At 37.7% G+C, this 16075-nt stretch overlaps 1 long non-coding RNA gene across 2 annotated transcripts in view; it reads left to right on the top strand.

Moving 5' to 3' along the window:
- The window catches only part of LOC111947743 (uncharacterized), a 36078-nt gene extending 22077 nt beyond the window's left edge, over positions 1 to 14001 (top strand). The window contains exons 3-4 of one of the 2 annotated variants that reach the window (XR_013657861.1): positions 12999 to 13120; positions 13553 to 14001. This is a non-coding gene — a long non-coding RNA (uncharacterized LOC111947743). Of the gene's footprint in view, positions 1 to 8788; positions 13121 to 13552 lie in introns of those variants that run through there. The other variant, XR_002873673.2, reaches the window with a different exon arrangement.
- The last annotated feature ends 2074 nt before the right edge of the window (positions 14002 to 16075 follow it).

The following is a 16075-nucleotide window of genomic DNA, read 5'->3' as shown; positions in this document are numbered from 1 at the left end:
TGGGGGGGGTGGGGGGGATTTTGATGTTCCATTTCTTTCTGTTATTCTGCAAAAATGCATGAAACGGTTAACGTTGAAGTACCTACAAGCTGAGTGGTTAGCTTACATTTTATTGTACAATGGGCAAAGAAAAAAAACACTGAAAGCATATTTATCTAACAAACAATGTATCTAACTATAGTTTGTTTCCACACACAACAAATTGTAATATCAAGACAAATGTCTCACCTTGACGGGGTTCTCTTCTGTGATTTGCGTCCGTTAGTTTGAAAAGAAAACAAATATATTGTTAGCATTGTCGTTATTAATTGTAACTATGGATGTCACATCCAGCAAAATTATATCTATTGTAATGATCCGGCCGGACCGTCACTTTAGTGGGGTAGCGAAAGCCAACTGCTCATTTGGATGGCTTCGTTGGAGAGCTGTCCGTGCCCCATACACCGCACGACCCCGGACAGTCTCAAGCAGAATAAACAGGAGGAGAGACAATGTTAGCTTTTAAGCAACAAGCAGTAAGCAGTAATACCCCCCAACACAAAATCCTCCGGCGGGCGGCCGTGTCGCGCACTCAAGAATGCACGCAGCTTGTAATGGAAATGAATACAATGGAAATGAATAATTAGAACGCAGCAAATTTGTCGTATTTCCTCGCAAGACACAAACTTATGTAGAATGAGGACATGTGTGTTTCTGAAACAGCGCACGTGCCGCGTGCTTCTGAGACAGTGACAGCCGCGGGCGCGCGCAGGCGGGTGCGACGAGGAGAGAAGAAGAGTGATAAAAGGTTTCCCATATAGAAACTATGGAAGCGATTATGTAGCATATATAAAAAGCAAAGTCAAAACCAGAAATGCTTTTTAATTTTCAAAATGAAGCTGCATTTTTTGACTCAAAAATAAAATGAAAAAGCAATATTTCAAAATGCTTTTTCATTTCTTTCCTCAACACAGCTTATTCTGTCACTTAATTAAAATGAAAATGAAAATGGTATTTGACATTTCATTTTCAAGACGTTCTCTGGTAAATGTGTAGCATAATTTATTTAGAAATGTCTAATTTGACAGTTAAAATGGACCTCATTTTGATGACCTCATCACCGCATTGATGCGGTTATCGTCACAGCCCTATATCTAACATAACTTTTTTAAGCAAAAAATGACAAATGTTTCTATTCAAAAAAATGAAAAATGTTTCTATTTGTACATAAACTCAATTAAAAAGGTGTTCAAATCAGAAATATACATTTCTAATTATTACTGAAACGTCCACATGCAAATTTATTTTTTTAAAATGAGACAAAAATGTGTGTTTTTGAGTAAATAATAGGAATTCGTTGATTTGAAAAGCCTAGTTTTTCTATTTTTTTCAAATGTGTAATAATTACTGGTGATGGTTCTCTCATGCGTTTATTAATAAATTGTATGAGTATTTGGCAAAAACCTTAAGTTGGTTTCAGGCTTGAAGTATCCAGTAGAAACAAGAAAATCTATCGTTTTTTGACTTAAATAAAATGTTGATTTCTTTAAATGAGCTAATAATATCATAAAAGAGAACAAAAACTGTAGGTCAATCTTTTCTTTGAATTATTATTTAATTATTTTCTATTTTGTTTTTGTTTTGTTTTTAGATTTCTTTTTTTTTAATGCACATTTGATTGAAAAATAACATCACCGACTCATCTGTTCACACAACAAGCAGGAGTCAAACTTACAATTTTAGTTGGAACCGTAAATTCTCAGGAGGCGGCGCCTCTCCTCCTCGTTCCGCGCCAATGGGAGCAGCCTCCTCAGAAGAACCTGACGACAGAATAAAAAACAATATTTGACTTCACAAGGAAAAACTTCAATCTGCGTGTATAAAATTGTTTAAATAAGAAAATGACGTGAAATTTTAAACGTTGGGCCTACACAAAGCATTTCTACATAGGTCAGTGTAATAGACGGGAAAAGTTTAATGATGAAAACTCTAAAAAGGCTAAAATGTGTCTGTTTTCATTTGAAATCAATTTCAAAAGAGTATTTGTAACTATAAATTGTACTTCTTTGAAAAAAAATCGTGGAGAAATGAGGTGTGTCGTATGTGAGAAAGATGACATGTTTTTGAGCAAACACTTTCAACTCACCTGATTTTCCCACGCGATTCTTTGGTCGCGCCTCGCCCGAAGTATGGCGGAGTGCCAGACTAGGGGCCTGGGGACAGTGTTGGGGGCAGGTTGGGGGTTCCTTGGAGGGGGTGAGGGTGGGGGGTTATCTTCCTGGGGGGGTGGGGGTGGTGGGGGGGATTTTGATGTTCCATTTCTTTCTGTTATTCTGCAAAAATGCATGAAACGGTTAACGTTGAAGTATCTACAAGCTGAGTGGTTAGCTTACATTTTATTGTACAATGGGCAAAGAAAAAAAACACTGAAAGCATATTTATCTAACAAACAATGTATCTAACTATAGTTTGTTTCCACACACAACAAATTGTAATATCAAGACAAATGTCTCACTTTGACGGGGTTCTCTTCTGTGATTTGCGTCCGTTAGTTTGAAAAGAAAACAAATATATTGTTAGCATTGTCGTTATTAATTGTAACTATGGATGTCACATCCAGCAAAATTATATCTATTGTAATGATCCGGCCGGACCGTCACTTTAGTGGGGTAGCGAAAGCCAACTGCTCATTTGGATGGCTTCGTTGGAGAGCTGTCCGTGCCCCATACACCGCACGACCCCGGACAGTCTCAAGCAGAATAAACAGGAGGAGAGACAATGTTAGCTTTTAAGCAACAAGCAGTAAGCAGTAATACCCCCCAACACAAAATCCTCCGGCGGGCGGCCGTGTCGCGCACTCAAGAATGCACGCAGCTTGTAATGGAAATGAATACAATGGAAATGAATAATTAGAACGCAGCAAATTTGTCGTATTTCCTCGCAAGACACAAACTTATGTAGAATGAGGACATGTGTGTTTCTGAAACAGCGCACGTGCCGCGTGCTTCTGAGACAGTGACAGCCGCGGGCGCGCGCAGGCGGGTGCGACGAGGAGAGAAGAAGAGTGATAAAAGGTTTCCCATATAGAAACTATGGAAGCGATTATGTAGCATATATAAAAAGCAAAGTCAAAACCAGAAATGCTTTTTAATTTTCAAAATGAAGCTGCATTTTTTGACTCAAAAATAAAATGAAAAAGCATTATTTCAAAATGCTTTTTCATTTCTTTCCTCAACACAGCTTATTCTGTCACTTAATTAAAATTAAAATGAAAATGGTATTTGACATTTCATTTTCAAGACGTTCTCTGGTAAATGTGTAGCATAATTTATTTAGAAATGTCTAATTTGACAGTTAAAATGGACCTCATTTTGATGACCTCATCACCGCATTGATGCGGTTATCGTCACAGCCCTAGATTTAACATAACTTTTTTAAGCAAAAAATGACAAATGTTTCTATTCAAAAAAATGAAAAATGTTTCTATTTGTACATAAACTCAATTAAAAAGGTGTTCAAATCAGAAATATACATTTCTAATTATTACTGAAACGTCCACATGCAAATTTGTTTTTTAAAAATGAGACAAAAATGTGTGTTTTTGAGTAAATAATAGGAATTCGTTGATTTGAAAAGCCTAGTTTTTCTATTTTTTTCAAATGTGTAATAATTACTGGTGATGGTTCTCTGATGCGTTTATTAATAAATTGTATGAGTATTTGGCAAAAACCTTAAGTTGGTTTCAGGCTTGAAGTATCCAGTAGAAACAAGAAAATCTATCGTTTTTTGACTTAAATAAAATGTTGATTTCTTTAAATGAGCTAATAATATCATAAAAGAGAACAAAAACTGTAGGTCAATCTTTTCTTTGAATTATTATTTAATTATTTTCTATTTTGTTTTTGTTTTGTTTTTAGATTTCTTTTTTTTTAATGCACATTTGATTGAAAAATAACATCACCGACTCATCTGTTCACACAACAAGCAGGAGTCAAACTTACAATTTTAGTTGGAACCGTAAATTCTCAGGAGGCGGCGCCTCTCCTCCTCGTTCCGCGCCAATGGGAGCAGCCTCCTCAGAAGAACCTGACGACAGAATAAAAAACAATATTTGACTTCACAAGGAAAAACTTCAGACAATCTGCGTGTATAAAATTGTTTAAATAAGAAAATGACGTGAAATTTTAAACTTTGGGCCTACACAAAGCATTTCTACATAGGTCAGTGTAATAGACGGGAAAAGTTTAATGAGGAAAACTCTAAAAAGGCTAAAATGTGTCTGTTTTCATTTGAAATCAATTTCAAAAGAGTATTTGTAACTATAAATTGTACTTCTTTGAAAAAAAATCGTGGAGAAATGAGGTGTGTCGTATGTGAGAAAGATGACATGTTTTTGAGCAAACACTTTCAACTCACCTGATTTTCCCACGCGATTCTTTGGTCGCGCCTCGCCCGAAGTATGGCGGAGTGCCAGACTAGGGGCCTGGGGACAGTGTTGGGGGCAGGTTGGGGGTTCCTTGGAGGGGGTGAGGGTGGGGGGTTATCTTCCTGGGGGGGTGGGGGTGGTGGGGGGGATTTTGATGTTCCATTTCTTTCTGTTATTCTCCAAAAATGCATGAAACGGTTAACGTTGAAGTATCTACAAGCTGAGTGGTTAGCTTACATTTTATTGTACAATGGGCAAAGAAAAAAAACACTGAAAGCATATTTATCTAACAAACAATGTATCTAACTATAGTTTGTTTCCACACACAACAAATTGTAATATCAAGACAAATGTCTCACCTTGACGGGGTTCTCTTCTGTGATTTGCGTCCGTTAGTTTGAAAAGAAAACAAATATATTGTTAGCATTGTCGTTATTAATTGTAACTATGGATGTCACATCCAGCAAAATTATATCTATTGTAATGATCCGGCCGGACCGTCACTTTAGTCGGGTAGCGAAAGCCAACTGCTCATTTGGATGGCTTCGTTGGAGAGCTGTCCGTGCCCCATACACCGCACGACCCCGGACAGTCTCAAGCAGAATAAACAGGAGGAGAGACAATGTTAGCTTTTAAGCAACAAGCCGTAAGCAGTAATACCCCCCCAACACAAAATCCTCCGGCGGGCGGCCGTGTCGCGCACTCAAGAATGCACGCAGCTTGTAATGGAAATGAATACAATGGAAATGAATAATTAGAACGCAGCAAATTTGTCGTATTTCCTCGCAAGACACAAACTTATGTAGAATGAGGACATGTGTGTTTCTGAAACAGCGCACGTGCCGCGTGCTTCTGAGACAGTGACAGCCGCGGGCGCGCGCAGGCGGGTGCGACGAGGAGAGAAGAGTGATAAAAGGTTGTCCATATAGAAACTATGGAAGCGATTATGTAGCATATATAAAACGCAAAGTCAAAACCAGAAATGCTTTTTAATTTTCAAAATGAAGCTGCATTTTTTGACTCAAAAATTAAGTGAAAAAGCAATCCACCAAAATGCTTTTTCATTTCTTTCCTCAACACAGCTTCTTTCATTTAATTAAAATGAAAATGGTATTTGACATTTCATTTTAAAAAAGGTCCATGGTAAATGTGTACCAAAATTCATTTAGAAATGTCTAATTTGACAGTTAAAATGGACCTCATTTTGATGACCTCATCACCGCGGTGATGCGGTTATCGTCACAGCCCTAGATCTAACATAACTTTCTTGAGCAAAAAATGACAAATGTTTCTATTCAAAAAAATGAAAAATGTTTCTATTTGTACATAAACTCAATTAAAAAGGTGTTCAAATCAGAAGTATACATTTCTAATTATTACTGAAACGTCCACATGCAAATTTATTTTTTAAAAATGAGACAAAAATGTGTGTTTTTGAGTAAATAATAGGAATTTGTTGATTTGAAAAGCCTAGTTTTTCTATTTTTTTCAAATGTGTAATAATTACTGGTGATGGTTTTCTCATGCATTTATTAATAAACTTACCATTTTAGTTAGGACCGTAAATTCTCAGGAGGCGGCGCCTCTCCTCCTCATTCCGCGCCAATGGGAGCAGCATCCTCAGAAGAACCTGACGACAGAATAAAAAACAATATTTGACTTCACAAGGAAAAACTTCAGACAATCTGCGTGTATAAAATTGTTTAAATAAGAAAATGACGTGAAATTTTAAACGTTGGGCCTACACAAAGCATTTCTACATAGGTCAGTGTAATAGACGGGAAAAGTTTAATGATGAAAACTCTAAAAAGGCTAAAATGTTTCTGTTTTCCTTTGAAATCAATTTTAAAAGAGTATTTGTAACTATAAATTGTACTTCTTTGAAAAAAAATCGTGGAGAAATGAGGTGTGTCGTATGTGAGAAAGATGACATGTTTTTGAGCAAACACTTTCAACTCACCTGATTTTCCCACGCGATTCTTTGGTCGCGCCTCGCCCGAAGTATGGCGGAGTGCCAGACTAGGGGCCTGGGGACAGGGTTGGGGGCAGGTTGGGGGTTCCTTGGAGGGGGTGAGGGTGGGGAGTTATCTTCCTGGGGGGGTGGGGGTGGTGGGGGGGATTTTGATGTTCCATTTCTTTCTGTTATTCTGCAAAAATGCATGAAACGGTTAACGTTGAAGTATCTACAAGCTGAGTGGTTAGCTTACATTTTATTGTACAATGGGCAAAGAAAAAAAACACTGAAAGCATATTTATCTAACAAACAATGTATCTAACTATAGTTTGTTTCCACACACAACAAATTGTAATATCAAGACAAATGTCTCACCTTGACGGGGTTCTCTTCTGTGATTTGCATCCGTTAGTTTGAAAAGAAAACAAATATATTGTTAGCATTGTCGTTATTAATTGTAACTATGGATGTCACATCCAGCAAAATTATATCTATTGTAATGATCCGGCCGGACCGTCACTTTAGTGGGGTAGCGAAAGCCAACTGCTCATTTGGATGGCTTCGTTGGAGAGCTGTCCGTGCCCCATACACCGCACGACCCCGGACAGTCTCAAGCAGAATAAACAGGAGGAGAGACAATGTTAGCTTTTAAGCAACAAGCAGTAAGCAGTAATACCCCCCAACACAAAATCCTCCGGCGGGCGGCCGTGTCGCGCACTCAAGAATGCACGCAGCTTGTAATGGAAATGAATACAATGGAAATGAATAATTAGAACGCAGCAAATTTGTCGTATTTCCTCGCAAGACACAAACTTATGTAGAATGAGGACATGTGTGTTTCTGAAACAGCGCACGTGCCGCGTGCTTCTGAGACAGTGACAGCCGCGGGCGCGCGCAGGCGGGTGCGACGAGGAGAGAAGAAGAGTGATAAAAGGTTTCCCATATAGAAACTATGGAAGCGATTATGTAGCATATATAAAAAGCAAAGTCAAAACCAGAAATGCTTTTTAATTTTCAAAATGAAGCTGCATTTTTTGACTCAAAAATAAAATGAAAAAGCAATATTTCAAAATGCTTTTTCATTTCTTTCCTCAACACAGCTTATTCTGTCACTTAATTAAAATGAAAATGGTATTTGACATTTCATTTTCAAGACGTTCTCTGGTAAATGTGTAGCATAATTTATTTAGAAATGTCTAATTTGACAGTTAAAATGGACCTCATTTTGATGACCTCATCACCGCATTGATGCGGTTATCGTCACAGCCCTAGATTTAACATAACTTTTTTAAGCAAAAAATGACAAATGTTTCTATTCAAAAAAATGAAAAATGTTTCTATTTGTACATAAACTCAATTAAAAAGGTGTTCAAATCAGAAATATACATTTCTAATTATTACTGAAACGTCCACATGCAAATTTGTTTTTTAAAAATGAGACAAAAATGTGTGTTTTTGAGTAAATAATAGGAATTCGTTGATTTGAAAAGCCTAGTTTTTCTATTTTTTTCAAATGTGTAATAATTACTGGTGATGGTTCTCTGATGCGTTTATTAATAAATTGTATGAGTATTTGGCAAAAACCTTAAGTTGGTTTCAGGCTTGAAGTATCCAGTAGAAACAAGAAAATCTATCGTTTTTTGACTTAAATAAAATGTTGATTTCTTTAAATGAGCTAATAATATCATAAAAGAGAACAAAAACTGTAGGTCAATCTTTTCTTTGAATTATTATTTAATTATTTTCTATTTTGTTTTTGTTTTGTTTTTAGATTTCTTTTTTTTTAATGCACATTTGATTGAAAAATAACATCACCGACTCATCTGTTCACACAACAAGCAGGAGTCAAACTTACAATTTTAGTTGGAACCGTAAATTCTCAGGAGGCGGCGCCTCTCCTCCTCGTTCCGCGCCAATGGGAGCAGCCTCCTCAGAAGAACCTGACGACAGAATAAAAAACAATATTTGACTTCACAAGGAAAAACTTCAGACAATCTGCGTGTATAAAATTGTTTAAATAAGAAAATGACGTGAAATTTTAAACTTTGGGCCTACACAAAGCATTTCTACATAGGTCAGTGTAATAGACGGGAAAAGTTTAATGATGAAAACTCTAAAAAGGCTAAAATGTGTCTGTTTTCATTTGAAATCAATTTCAAAAGAGTATTTGTAACTATAAATTGTACTTCTTTGAAAAAAAATCGTGGAGAAATGTGGTGTGTCGTATGTGAGAAAGATGACATGTTTTTGAGCAAACACTTTCAACTCACCTGATTTTCCCACGCGATTCTTTGGTCGCGCCTCGCCCGAAGTATGGCGGAGTGCCAGACTAGGGGCCTGGGGACAGTGTTGGGGGCAGGTTGGGGGTTCCTTGGAGGGGGTGAGGGTGGGGGGTTATCTTCCTGGGGGGTGGGGGTGGTGGGGGGGATTTTGATGTTCCATTTCTTTCTGTTATTCTGCAAAAATGCATGAAACGGTTAACGTTGAAGTATCTACAAGCTGAGTGGTTAGCTTACATTTTATTGTACAATGGGCAAAGAAAAAAAACACTGAAAGCATATTTATCAAACAAACAATGTATCTAACTATAGTTTGTTTCCACACACAACAAATTGTAATATCAAGACAAATGTCTCACCTTGACGGGGTTCTCTTCTGTGATTTGCGTCCGTTAGTTTGAAAAGAAAACAAATATATTGTTAGCATTGTCTTTATTAATTGTAACTATGGATGTCACATCCAGCAAAATTATATCTATTGTAATGATCCGGCCGGACCGTCACTTTAGTCGGGTAGCGAAAGCCAACTGATCATTTGGATGGCTTCGTTGGAGAGCTGTCCGTGCCCCATACACCGCACGACCCCGGACAGTCTCAAGCAGAATAAACAGGAGGAGAGACAATGTTAGCTTTTAAGCAACAAGCCGTAAGCAGTAATACCCCCCCAACACAAAATCCTCCGGCGGGCGGCCGTGTCGCGCACTCAAGAATGCACGCAGCTTGTAATGGAAATGAATACAATGGAAATGAATAATTAGAACGCAGCAAATTTGTCGTATTTCCTCGCAAGACACAAACTTATGTAGAATGAGGACATGTGTGTTTCTGAAACAGCGCACGTGCCGCGTGCTTCTGAGACAGTGACAGCCGCGGGCGCGCGCAGGCGGGTGCGACGAGGAGAGAAGAGTGATAAAAGGTTGTCCATATAGAAACTATGGAAGCGATTATGTAGCATATATAAAACGCAAAGTCAAAACCAGAAATGCTTTTTAATTTTCAAAATGAAGCTGCATTTTTTGACTCAAAAATTAAGTGAAAAAGCAATCCACCAAAATGCTTTTTCATTTCTTTCCTCAACACAGCTTCTTTCACTTAATTAAAATGAAAATGGTATTTGACATTTCATTTGGATGGCTTCGTTGGAGAGCTGTCCGTGCCCCATACACCGCACGACCCCGGACAGTCTCAAGCAGAATAAATTGGAGGAGAGACAATGTTAGCTTTTAGGCAACAAGCCTGTTTATTCCAGCACACATACATCCCAAACAGCATGGACGGTCACTTCAGCTTCCAGCCCTCTGACTCAAGGTTTCACCCTTAAGCTCCCCACTTCCCATGAGCCTTTGGGGCTGAAGGCAGCGCTAACCCCCGGGTCGCTACACTATCTATATTTATTAGGGGTGTAACAATAAGCTAAAAATCTCAATAATTTGGTTGGATTCAGAGTTCGGTTCCATGCGGTTCGGTACAGGCCACGGCTGTTAACAAATCCGCTTGATAGAAGTTACTATTTGGGAACCATAAATCTTAACTCTTTCTATTTTCCATCTAACAATCTAAGCATAGTTTACACACACAAAAAATTGTAATCAATGAAATAGAAAAATATAGCTCACCAACTGTATGCCTGGGATGTCAGTCTGACTCTGAATCGTTTTTTCAGCCGTTGGTATTTTATATATAACTGACAAAATACCCGCGTGCCGTTGATTCGGAACATACCATCATCACGGATATGACTGCTTTGTAACTGTATCTGAAGGATTACAAATCCCGGGTAACATTTCAAATAGTTTAGTTGAAAATTATTACGGAAAACTAATTTGGAATTTGTTGCCCTCTAGTGATAAAAGTCATTAGGAAGATTTGTTTTAACCCTTGTGCTATCTTAGATGACCCCACCCTTACATTGACCTGTTCTCCCTACCATGACAAAGGTGGATAAAGGTGGAAAGATTTCATGTAATTCATGGACACCAGTGAAGATCACAAATCATTGAAGAAAAAAGGTTCAGAGCACTGTCTAGTGGGTCTAGAGGCCCACTCCCGATGGTAAAGTGATAGCACAAGGGTACCAAAAACAACTATTTTATTTTTAATTAAATCCAGCTTTCTAGTTTAGCATTACCTTGCCTTTTTTAAGTTCTTGCTGTTTGTTATGCAACAATTGTGATCAAATTAAAGATGTTTTACTTTGCTTGATAGTCAGAGCGCTTCTAGACACACCTGTCCACACTGGAGGTTATGAAAGAAGTCCGACGACCCTGGACTTCTTTTTTTAAACACTGCAGAAGAGAAGAAAATTAAAACGTTTTTGCTATGGAACCGTCCTACATAAATGAATCTTCATAGATAAGCTGCAGTAGAGGTTTCCCCTGGAGGAAGACATTTATTTGAACTTGTTTTAAAAATAAAATACTGTTTATCAGGCCTGACCTTAGTAGATTAATATATTCTTGAATATACCGGTAGTCAGATTCAAGAAAGGCTCTTCAGAAGCATCATAGCTAGAACAAATGTCTTTTAATGGCGTTTCTCAAAACCTATTACTGGGCCCCCTTTGTATTCATCTACAAACTCATGTAGGTGCTTCAAGTAAGAACTGAAACATTAAACCAATAAAATATTATTTGTTTTATACATAACCCATTAAAAGAAGACTGGGGCTGGGGGTTAATTTAGACAAAAATGTTTTACTAAATTAATCAAATCAGATGGAAAAATACCATTATAAAACATGAATGATGTATTAGACATTTTTTAAGTAATCCTTTGAAATACAAATAAAAAAGAGAAAAAAGAGAAAAAACAAACATAAGATGTTCTATTAGATGTATGAACTGCTTTGATAATCTTAAATCAAGATACAATCAATATAAGTCTCACTTTGGATTTATTAAAATTTAATAAACAAATAATCCTCCATACAGTGATGACAGTCTTCCGGGAATTCCCGGAAATCCGGGTTTTTGAGCAAACCGAACGTACTTTCCGGGAAATAAAGACCTGATCTCTACGGACAAATCGCTTTCCGGATTAGAAAATGGTCTGAAATCAGCTAATTTAGCTTTATTTTCTATATTTCTCCGCAGATCGCTTCCTCTATGGTCGTGGCCATCTCTCGTCTTCCCGGCCTAATTGACCAATGACGGGACGTTTTAGTTGCTTTCGGATGCGTCGACGGGTCTGATTGGCTCTGTCTGCACCACGTGGTCAGCGTGACTTGCTTCCCTAGAGACCAAAACTGGCGGACCCACGCTAAACTTTCACAAACACATCTGAAGAGTTTGCGATCAAATTTGTGTTAAAATAATGGCAGGCATCGTCATTATTGAGCGTGGTCACGACCTCAGTTGTGAGAAGACGATAAAAAACAAATTGAAGTGGTCTTGGCTGGAAAAAAAAAAAGATTTTTAAGGTAGTGTAGGTCAAATACTTTTTTGTGTAAAATAATCTCAAAACCACATTTTGAAATAATTTCAATTTTAGTTTTGAGTTTCAGTTTTTATTTTGAATACATTTCTCTATCTAATTTATTTGTATTTCCTAATTACCATGATTTAGTTCAGTATAGTTAACATTAATTATAAGTATTTGATGGTTTGGACCCGCATTCCCTTAAAAAATAATGTTTACAATGTTTTGTTTAGTTTGTATGTTTGTTTTGATATTTCCCAGATTACTTAGTATTGGTGTTAAAGAATTGATGTATTATGTTATAGAATTATAGTTTAAAGCAGATCCCATATTTTGATGTAATTATAGTTTGAGAAAACAGTGCAAGTGGATGTTGTACATCAGTCATTTCTAAAGCAGAAATAATGTATAAATAACTGAGGTATTTTCATAGAATATCAGTTACTGGTGTTCTTTTTGCCATTTGGGGCTTTGATGTTACTATATTTTAGCAATTGTATGTTTTGCAGCTTTAAGGAAAAGCGTAGATTGTAGGATTGTGTTACTTTGAGCAATTTTCCAAATTCTTTTTTAGGACCAGCAAGTCCTTAATGGAGAGTCAAACTAGGGGTTTGAATGACAAATCATGATGCTCCAATTAGTCTTAGTTTCTTGATAAAGAAGTGAATAACTAGCTGCCAGAATGCACCAGAATGCATCTAAGACCACGTATTTTTCCAAAATTTCGCTCTGTGCCCGCCATATCGCTCAAAGAAAAGTTCAGGGATTTTTTCCTTGCCTGACTTTCATCACTGTCCATAGGGCCCACATTTAGATTATTTTATTCATTTCAAGGTGGCTCGTAGATTGATAAATTACACAATATCATACAGAAGCTGGATACCAGTACTGAACAAGAACGCTGCAAAAAGAATCCATTTCTCTGACTGGTGGATGTTTGCAGCATGTTGCAGAGCGGCTGGCCTGAGCTGTGAAGGGGGAACGCAACTCTATACTTGGAATGCCGACGTCACCCCGACAACGAGGGCGGAGCAATCCAGGATGCAGAGGCGTGGCGTGTCGCAGGTAATCCTCACCGGCGCATCCGTCACTTTTCTAATCTGGGCTCATAAATTGGGCATCATGACGACCCCTCTGTGTTAAAATGAACACTTCTGCTCATTTACTTGATTTTATAATGAACAAAAAACATAATGAATAAAGTCGATGAGATGAAAGCACTGAAATTGCTAAACGCCACTGAAAGTGGAACTGTTGGCAAACTTTAACAGAAAAAACAAGTGCATGTAATGCGCCAAGACAAAGGAAAATGAAGACAGCGCGGCAGCTGGGAAAGAAACTGCTTCCATGTCTAGTGTTGAGTTTCTTCTGATGCGTTTCTGCAAAGTCTTTTCTCCCTCCATTCTTTGTTATTAATCATCTTCATCCTCCTCCTCGTCATCATCATCTGACGTCTGGTCCTTGGTGTCGAGGTCGTCTTCATCTTCCACCTGGAAGGAGAGAGCCAGAGTCTAACTACAGCAGAGACGACACAAAGCTGAGTGACATCTTTCACCAGCTGAAACAGCTCACTGAAAGTCAGAAGAAAACCGTCAATGGCGCTGCTGAACACTGACGCCGACCTAAAACCACCATGTGCCTTGCCCAAGGGCACTTCGACAGATGGGATGGCAGACCGGGAACTGAACCTGAGGCTCTCCAATCAACCTACAAAACGTTTTCAGAAGAAATGATCCGAAGCGACCTTTAAATTTGGTTTACTGCTCAAGTTAACCAGGAAGTCGACAGAAAAACCGCTGAGTGTGACTTTGTTTCAAGTGACAGATATCGTTATTGTATTTTAAAATCTTTGTGTTTTGCTGATTCTGATCTCCTGTTTTACATTAAGCTATAAATGTTGGTGATTAAATGCTTATTTGCATGAATAATAAAATTCATTAATTTTATTATTATTTGCATTTATTTTTATTATTATTACATTCTTTTTACTTTGTTTATTATTTTAACTAATATAATATATATATAATATTATCTTATTAGTTTTATTCTTTCTTTGGGAAGCACTTTGAGATGCTATGAAGCATGAAAAGCGCTATATAAATAAAGTTGAAATAAAGTTGAATTAAATGTTAAAGGACATTTGTTTTAGGCTTATCCTCTTTTTCCATTAGTGCCTACACTATATTACCAAAGTATTGGCTCAGCCTTCCAAATGATCAGAATCAGTTCTCTAATCACTTTGTCCAGCCACAGGTGCATAAAATCAAACACTTTGGCATGCAGACTGTTTTTACAAACATCTGTGAAAGAATGGGCCGCTCTCAGGAGCTCTGTGTATTCCAGAGTGGAACTGTCATAGGACTCCACCTGTGCAACAAATCCCAGTGAGAAATTTTGGTGGAGGAGGAATTATGGTGTGGGCCTGTTTTTGCAGGACTACTTAGACTACTTTCCTTCCTTTTTATTGTTTTATGTCGGAACGGGACGTTTCATCTGGAGGAGGGGGCGTATGTGACAGTCTTTACTTCCACATTGGTGTTCGGATGACAGGTTCATGACGTAAGGTGACAAGGCTGTGTGAATGAAAAGGAGAATAAAGGCTACACCCAAACACAATGAGTTATATTGCCAGAGGAGACCACGTGGCTCCTCATGGGAGGAGAGCACCGTCATCTTGGTGAGGTCAAGTTACTGCTGCAGTGCATGCATGGGAACATTGCTCCACCACCTTCAGCCAGGCTTCCCAAGTGGGCGTTTCTCCTCTAGCTCAGTGTTTTTCATCCTTTTTTGAGCCAAGGCACACTTTATCCTTGACAAAAATCCCGTGACACACCTGCATCCAAAAATTTAAAAAGGAGAAACTCTATGGTCTGTATTGATCTAATGTCCCTCCACAATCTCACTTGCATTTTTGTGATAATTGTGGCAGAAAAAACTGGAAGTTGCAGCTGTTTTTTTCTAAAAGATGTAATAAAAGTTAAGTTGGTTTTCAGTAATAATTTTCAACTAAATTGTTTGAAATTTTACCCTCTTCCCCGTTCGAACGGTAAAAAACTGAGGGTTCGAACAGGGAAGTGAAACCTGAAGGAAGATCCGCCTTCCACAGTCAGAAAGGTCATTTCAGTTCATGTTCAACTGCTGTTAGGTGACGGAGGTGACAGTGCGTATGTCCACAGAATCAGCATGCCTAAGGCAGACATGAGGTTCCCCCCAGCCCCCCATCTCCTTACGCTCTTTGGATTTGTTGTCATCATCAATGAAGGGAAAAGAGAATTGGATAAGTCGAATGCTGCGTGTCGACATTGTTACACAAAGATAGCGAATGCCACATTAATTTTTTTTCAGGCCAGTGTTAAGTTTTTGATTTCTGGCAGCTAATAGGTTTTCTTATTTTATGAAGCAGATTACCTGAATAAGTCATTTTTATTTATTTTTATATAAAACCAATAAATGCATTTTGCAAGTAATTTTTTACTGCCTTTTTTGTACTGAAAAATAAAACAAAAATAGATAGAAAAAAACTTTATTAATCTCCCAAGGGAGAAATTCAGGTGTCCGACAGCAAAACACAGACAATAAATAACAATAAAATAATAGTTCATAAATAGCAGTTCATATCAGATTTGTTAAACAGCCGTACCGAACTAATTACACCCAAATGTGTATACATACATACATACATAAATATACACACACACACACAATCTATATTAACAGGCTATCATTCTAACGGCAGAAAGATGATAAATTTGTTATTCTGGGAAATGTATATAACTCTGCAGCAAAAACAAAATCACGTTTTCAGACTTTACAAGCTCTGTTAAGGAACTTAACCAAAGATATCCTAACAGTAATCTCATCATTGGAGGTGATTTCAATATGGTGGAAGATGAATACCTTGACAGATTTCCTTCAGCATTTCAAAACCATCATTATAATCCTGTTCTTCATTTATGTAGAGATTTCAATGTTTCTGATGTCTGGCGCCGTGATAATCCTGATGTTCAAGCGTTCCCCTGG

This window comes from Oryzias latipes, chromosome 1 (assembly GCF_053564925.1).
Source record: "Oryzias latipes strain Hd-rR chromosome 1, Olatipes_Hd-rR_3.1".
NCBI classification, from domain to species: Eukaryota; Metazoa; Chordata; class Actinopteri; order Beloniformes; family Adrianichthyidae; genus Oryzias; species Oryzias latipes.
This window is presented reverse-complemented; position numbering and strand designations above follow the sequence as displayed.